The sequence below is a fragment of the Dermacentor variabilis genome, chromosome 4 (assembly GCF_050947875.1).
Source record: "Dermacentor variabilis isolate Ectoservices chromosome 4, ASM5094787v1, whole genome shotgun sequence".
Lineage (NCBI taxonomy): Eukaryota > Metazoa > Arthropoda > Arachnida > Ixodida > Ixodidae > Dermacentor > Dermacentor variabilis.
This window is the reverse complement of record NC_134571.1, coordinates 65,738,107-65,746,535: the sequence shown is the minus strand read 5'-3', so window position 1 is coordinate 65,746,535 and position 8,429 is coordinate 65,738,107.

The following is an 8,429-nucleotide window of genomic DNA, read 5'->3' as shown; positions in this document are numbered from 1 at the left end:
GCCATGCGCGTCCCGCAGGCTTGCGACTTCTTTTTTCTTTCTTATCAAATAGTGCAATCAGAAATTATGTATTAGAGTTTTCGCTATTATGGACGAGTTTTTATGGTGTTTTTTCCATTTCTTTCTCTTTTCAGTAGCGTGCGTAGATGTTAACACCTCTTAGAGGTGCAGGTTAGTTCTTTGCTTCGACGTAAAATAGGAAGATAAATTGGAATGTGCTCATCAAATAGCACATCATCAATAAACTTAACAAAAATGCAAAAACAAAAAAGCAAAAAACGATTAGGCACCAGTTCTTGCGAACAGCTCACAAACCCTCATGCTAATAAAGGAATTCGTAATACAGGTGCCACGCAAGAGCACATTCTCTTTTACGTAAGTGTGAAAAAAACTAAACATGCCGACGGTTCAGATCGACAAGTATCAGATTGATACTTCATGCACAATAAACAAGCGCAAACCCATCTCTGCAACAGTGGATGGCTCGACACTTCCCTAGAGTGAGAGAATGAGAGAGAGAGAAAGAGAGAGAAGGAAAAGTCGGAAGGTTGTTCAACGCCTCACTCGCTTGGCTACCCAACACGTTGCGAATGGGGAAAGAGGGAACATGTAAGGAGGAGAGAAGGAGGGAGCCATTGCGCACGCACTCCCAGATGAAAGTTTATTAACGCATATGTTTGATCAGTGCGGTGCATCATACTAAAGCATCTAAGCTAGAGTGCATTACAATAAGGTTGAGTGGCCTGGACGGCGCTCTCACTCTGAAGAGCCGCGCGACGAGAAATTGTGCGAGGACGCTGCCAGAGAACTAGGCGGCTAAAGAGCGCGAATATCTGTACATAAAAATCGTGGACGCGGAATGAAGGAAGAGGTCAGGAAAGTCAGCTACCAAGTACAGTTTAATTGAAAGTGCAAATATACGACCAGGAGTCATCAAAGAGAAAGTGAGAAAAAGAGAGACAGCGAACTGGATTCAAAGAATGCAAACATAAGAGACCAGGAAGATTTACAAGAATGGGAAGAAAGAAATTGGAAGGAAAAATCTGTACGATATCACAAAGCCCAGTGGCTCGCTATTTTAGGCTCAAGGTTGATGCCTAAAGGCGAAAACATACAGGTGCAAATGTTCGCAACAAGATGAGACGTGGGTCTGCTGCAGCAAAAGCCCGGAGACCACACAGCACATCTTAAGGAATGCAAATGTATTCACCTGGTGAAGCCAGCATGTATGTACACTTTCCAGAAGCCCTTAAATTTTAAGTGGACGGAAGCATCAACAGGACGGAAGTAGAGATCAGCGAAAAACGTTTAGGGTACTGATGTAAAAAGAGCTGGAAATAGGTTATGAGCGGATCGGTTAAAGGAATAGGTAGCTGCACAAGGTGGACAGAAACGTTTCGAAGAAAGAAAGAAATAAAATATTAGAGAGATGCATACCAAAATGGTAGAATGAAAAGCATGAATAACCTACCTGATTAACTCAAGCAGGATAGGGGCCTATTTGGCAGCCCCTACCCGTCGTGTCCAAAGGGGATGCAAATAAATTGTCAACATTGTTGGGGTAAAGATGCTCTCAGTAGCACCTTCATCATACTTTCACTGTGGGCGCTCAGACCAATTGCGCATGTACGCTCTTAGAATGGTGCTTTATTTCAACATTTCTATTTTAGGAATGGATTATGCAACACGACCTCGAAGTTTTCAGGTTTGCTGTCATTGTGAAGTGCGTCGTCTGCAAATGAGTGCGTGTTCGTTGCACGAATGCCCAGTGCTTGTAAAAAGTTCGCTAGCGCATTTATTTAGGTGTCTTTATTTTCTCTGCTGCCCCCATGTCTCTTGTCTGCCGGTACCAATAGTAAATTTAGCCTGGTGAACCTGTCTTGAACACTGTTTTCTTAATGTAACACAATTTTGCCAAAGCAACCACGAATCTGCAACATCAAGCTGCGTAAGCAAATTTTATTTGTGTCGTGTTGTTTCACGCCCGCTTCTTGTTGGTGTCATAATAACGAGCACCGACAGTAATCGAAAAAATACATTATAGCGAAATAAACGAAGTTTATTAACTACGTAGCCCCAAGAGGATAAGCGGATGACCAAACTTCTTGGTAGACGAAAGGGCACGTAGGCATATTGACTCCATATATAAAAGAAAAGTGGGCATACCACTTTCACGGTCCGACGCAGCCAGCAGACTTCGAGTGCTTCTACAGGAGAACACGCTCTCTCCATGGTGCACACCAAGCAGCCAGAACAACCGGAGCAAACGTCAATACCACCTGCCCTCTTTGATGCATCTCTGTATGCCAACTGGACTCCGGCGCAGAGAGGTCACTCTTCTTTATCGCTTAGGGCTAGGAGTGGCATTCACGAAATCTTACTCATTTCGCATTAGAATGGCCCACAACGTTCTCTGCAATGCCTGTTTTTGCGAGGAGATGCTAGAACACATCCTGTGCGACCGTCCTGAATATAATGATCAGACAAAGTCCCTGGCATCCGTTCTAGCGCACCTTGACAATAGACCATTGTCAGTTGAAACGACTTTCACATGTCGCCGACAGAAGACATCGCAGTTGAAGTCGACGAAGGGACTGCTTCGGTTTTTGAAAGAGACGGGCTTGGACAAGCAGCTGTGACAGTGATGTCACGTACCACGCAAGAGGGACGGATTGTAATTGACGATGTGTGTGCTGTTCTATGTGCTCTCTCTCTCTCTTCTCCCCATCTTTCATCCCCCATCCCGCTCCCATGTATAGGGTAGCAAACCAGTTGAACTAAACTGGTTAACTTCCTATCCTTTCCTTCTCCACTTTTTCCTTCCTTCCTATATAAAAGAAAAATTATCAGGTACATTGGGCACCTGGAGAGGCAAAGCAGAAGAGTGGGTCTAAAAATTAATATGCAGAAAACTAAAGTAATGCTTAACAGTCTCGGGAGAGAACAGCAATTTACAATAGGCAGCGAGGCACTGGAAGTCGTAAGGGAATACATCTACTTAGGGTAGGTAATGACGGCGGATCCGGATCATGAGACGGAAATAATCAGAAGAATAAGAATGGGCTGGAGTGCGTTTGGCATGCATTCCCAAATCATGAACAGCAGGTTGCCGTTATCCCTCAAGAGAAAAGTATATAATAGCTGTGTCTTACCAGTACTCACCTACGGGGCAGAAACCTGGAGGCTTACGAAAAGGGTTCTACTCAAATTGAGGAGGACACAACGAGCTATGGAAAAAAGAATGATAGGTATAACGTTAAGGGATAAGAAAAGAGCAGATTGGGTGAGGGAACAAACGCGAGTTAAAGACATCTTAGTTGAAATCAAGAAAAAGAAATGGGCATGGGCAGGACATGTAATGAGGAGGGAAGGCAACCGATGTTCATTAATGGTTACGGACTGGATCCCAAGGGAAGGGAAGCGTAGCAGGGGGCGGCAGAAAGTTAGGTGGGCGGATGAGATTCAGAAGTTTGCAGGGACGGCATGGCCACAATTAGTACATGACCGGGGTTGTTGGAGAAGTATGGGAGAGGCCTTTGCCCTGCAGTGGGCGTAACCAGGCTGATGATGATGATGATGATGATGATGACATTGGGCACACTAATTGAAAAAAATGAAATCTCTCGATTGGAATAAGCATGGTTGCAATAACAAACAAGGTAGCACCATACCTTTCTACATGATGGTGCCGTGAAATCTGCCGCATCTACCGGGAAGCGCAGATTTTTACGAACATTTGCTGCTTTTTACGCACCAATTGCTATTTCGGAGTAGATCAGAAACCCATGGACGAATTTAACCTTAGACTTTGTGCCGCAAGTATTGCTATGCTATGTGACACAGGCACGCTTGATAGCATACAAGGTCTAACAACTCCAATAAGACAGTAGGAGTGTTCAAGCATTCGGGATTTCAAATAATACGACGGGAAGCTCACCGCTATTAAAGAAGAGTCCAACGGGCATACACGGTGGTAACTTCAGATGAACGTGCCTCGTGGCTGGCTACAGCAACGGCCAGGCCATGGTGGTATTCGGGCTTCGTGTTGTTGAGCTCTATCGCAGGTGGCTCCAGGGGCCTTATATTCCCTAAGCCAACAGCCTCAGAAGAAAAGCGTGTCATCAGAGCGCCGATGCAAGAGAATCGCCGCGTGCAACGGTATACAGCTGCGTTAGTTGTGTGCCGCCAACGATTACCCGAAAAAGAGGTCCGCTCTGGGAGCGCGCACGGCAGCTTCGAGCGATGGCCTGTGGCAGGAAGTCTACTCAGGATAGAACTAGAGTGTACTGAAATTATAGTACACTCTATATGGAACTTAGATGGAAGAGAAGGATTCACGGCAGCGAGTGGGCACTAATATGAACAACAGTGCTGGAGAAAGGGTATTATCTTTGTACTCGGTCTGCATCGTCCGAGTAAAGACCAACATGATCGCCATGGCTGGTCTGGAGGTCTGCGTCAACGTGCGACCAGGCGAAATGAGGTCAATACATATAAATATAATCTAATGACATTTGCTATTCAGATCGTATTCGTTCCCAGCATTCACTCCTGAAAGTTATCGAATAGTCGTTTCCGTTCGAATGTAACCCACAACAGCACTTAATGTCTCGAGGGCGAGTGACCGATGCAAGTGAGGTCTGTTCTGAATGGTTCTGCTGCTGGAGATTCGCGACTGTTGCTCACAGGTGCAGCAGTTCCTGACCAGGCGGGTGGATAGCTTCTGTTTAACAGGTTTCTAGCTGCCATTCAATATAAATGGTCCGTTTGAGGGCAGGCAGCCTGTAATCCAAATAATGCAATTCAGGTAAGTGAGTGAGTTAAACAACTTTGTTTCGTCCACAAGAGACGCGAGTAAATTCAACGTCACCTAGCTAGGCCCACTCGCGGACCATCAGGTTAAACCTGACGACACTCTCGCGAGCCCTCTGGACTGCCAGGATATGAGAGGTCTGATCCTGAGCCCTAATTAGCTTCAGCATTTCCTCTTGGGTGAAAGGGGGACCGCAGAGGCGTAGCCCCGCAGGACATGTTCGAAGTCCGCATAATCACCGCACAGAGGAAAATGTTTTGGGCAGTCTAACTACGCTTGCATCGTATTAAAACTGTGTGGTACCTGTGGCATCACACTTATCTGCTTACAAGAATGCTGCAGATCTACTAATATCCTTACGGGTACAAGCGAAGCGTGCCGTTCTATAAATCCATTCTTTACTGTCGTTATGATGGTGTATCGGACAACTGAAAGAAGCCGTTTATAATTTACAAGGCGCTTAGTTGCGTGGACGTACAGCTGGGAACGCCAACACATGCATGTACGAAATATAATATACACAGGATCTTTTTTTCTGGCAAATGAGACTCGGGAATAAATTTATTTTGTTTACACCCCTGGAAAAAGAAACCGAAGGACGCAGCTACGTTTTTCTTTTTTTTGTAATTAAACAAATTTCGGGGTGTTACGTGGCAAAACTATGATATGATTATTATGCGCCTGGTGTAGCTTCCACCACCTTTGTGTGTGTGTGTGTGTGTGTTCTTTTTTTTTAGTGTGTGCCTCATTATATATACACGAGCGTATTTTCAATTCGCTCCCCTCGAATTGAGCGGCCTGGATTGAACCGGCAAGCTCCAGTTAGTAGCGCAAGGCCATAGCCACTAAAGCTACTGATTAATCTATCACACCCGGCGCTTTTTTTTTCACAAGCGAAGCTCGTCTGTCTAGCACGAACGTGCGTGTCTATTCACATAAGTACAATGGCTCATACCCCTGTAAGCAAACAAAAAATACAATAACTCATACGGCCGTAAAGCAGAGGCTACAAGACTTGAACGTGGACGTACTCAAACCAGAACGACATTGGCTGATTGCATTCATGTTTGAGCGCTTCTCACTTCGGTGTCGCACTCACTTGAACGTGCCCATTACTATAAGACGTACGTGTATAAATTTTACATTTGCAAACGACATGTGTGACATCGAGACGACCGAACCCCTTGCATATTACAGCGATCACAAGGCTACTCTGCTCACTTGCGAAAAACTGATCGGTGAAGTTTTCGATGTTCAATAAACACGTACTTCACTGGCAACAAAGCAGGGCAGGGCTCATTACATTCATGTTTGAACGTTTCTTCGGTGTAGCATTCAGGTGAACGTACCCACTACTACAAGACGTACGTGTGTAGATTTGACATTTGCAAACATGTGCGACATCGAGATTACCGAATCCTTTGCCGTACATCGCTGCGATCACAAAGCTACTCTGCTCACTTGCAAAAAATTGATCGGTGAAATTTCTGATGTTCAATAAACATGTGTTTAGTGAATAAGAACACGAAGAACTTCTATGAGTTCGGTCTGTCTCTAGCTATCACCAACAAATGCACCACAAGAACTGCCTACAGCACTGTGTTTTATTGTGCTTTATGTACTTATAATACACAAGGGAGGTCAAGATAGGACGGCCAGCCGTTTAGCTTTCCTGGGTAATATTGCGCTCTACATACCCTGATGTGATCGTTCTTGGTTCTTATTTTTCTATTTGCTTGCCTTTTGCATCGAACGAATCAGTCCTCGCACCATCGTGTCAAGACCCGGTGCATGTCTTCATGGACAACGCCATTCAGAAGAAAAAAAAGACTACTTTTGAAGAGCTCGTCATCCTCTTATGTGTTCTCGCACTACTCGAGGCTCTCTTTACAACAGGAGACTTTGCAAACTTTCAGTACGGGAAACATGGTAGCCTAGACCAACTGCTCCTTGTGCTTGCGTTTCTTGAAAACTTGGGCTTCTTCAACGAAAAACGAGTAGAAAAGAAGCACGCTAGATACTTTGATGTCTTGCAACGAAAAATGAGAGCGAAAAGAAATCTGACTCATACGGAAACTTAGAAAAAACTGTCAAATTCGTAGTTTTGTTAGGTCTCGTGGCTTATGTCATATTTTTCCCTGCTTCAAGCACGTCACCAAGACAACGGCCCGAGCAACACGTCAACATTGGCAGGTTCGATGCTCCTCCACCTTCAGTCTTTCCGGGTACTCTTAATTCGGCAGAAATAGAAATTTTCTCAAATGAATGGTGTTATAGAGTACAACGCTGCATCTCGCGATATGTCGTTGCCCGTATCTCAAAGCTAGTGCTTGAATATCTATTTAGTAAAGAACAAACAGTTTTTACTTGTGCGTTTATTATGATTAAAGAGAATATCCACGATGACGTCTATTGTACGACTTTGATACAATGACTGGTAAGCGTTCTTTTTGCCCCAATACAGTTATAATAATTAACATAAGACCGGCACACTTTCGGGTCATAAAAATCGAAACGCACCTGCTTATAAACGAATCAGCCTATTTCGAGAAACGCTTCGAGAGGCTGAAATGAAGCACGAGGCCGCCTACAAACAACGTGTCAACGTCTTTCTAACAATGTGCGCACGGGTACACTAAAAAAGTGCGTTAGGGTCACATTGTTCGTGGTTACGTACCCTAACCATTTCCTTGTTCCTTCGTTTAAGTTATGCTAAGCGCTGGCTTCAGAGAAGGCTGCGACTACAGTCTTGTATGGTATTCCCGTACATATATACTTAATAAATAATAACGTACTTTTCGCACGTGGCGTACTCAAAGTAGGACACGCACCGTTAAAGTGACGCGAGCTTGAAACTCAATGGAAGCCTTGGGTAAATAAGTCTAAACGTAGTTTGCACGCATCAAGCCTCTGTTTAATGTATTCATGCACCGCGACTACTTGGCGAGCCGCGGTGAACATAAGAGACCAGACTCAGATACATGTGGCTATCTCTTATTGAGTGGAAATATCCGGCCATACATGCGCGTCCGTTAAGCGACCCTAGTTCTTCTTCCGGAAGCGCCGTGCGCTGTGCGCCGTGCAGTGCGATGAGCGAAATGGGGGTGGTGGTTCCTTCCTCTGGTTTGCTTTTCATGTTGCATTGCTTTTTGTTAAGAATTTTTGACATTCCCTTCGTTCTTTGCCCATTTCTGATGCTTACTTTAAGAGAAGGGCAATATTGTTATCGTAAAGCATTTTCCTGTAACATTGCCTCTAATGAGCAGTCTGTAGACATCGTCAAGGCTCAGAGGGAGGACCATAGGGAGATGGGGAGGGGGGAGCACCAAGATTTGCGGAAGGTGTCCGGCCCCTCTCTCCTGGCGATCAGCATTACATACATACATACATACATACATACATACATACATACATACATACATACATACATACATACATACATACATACATACATACATACATACATACATACATACATACATACATACATACATACATACATACATACATACATACCCTGTTTGTCACCTTCTGGTTGGCGACAAACACACCTTTCGAAGCACAAGGCCTGACGTCAAGGCATTCTGGAATCAGGTCGTTTCTCCAAAGCTACATT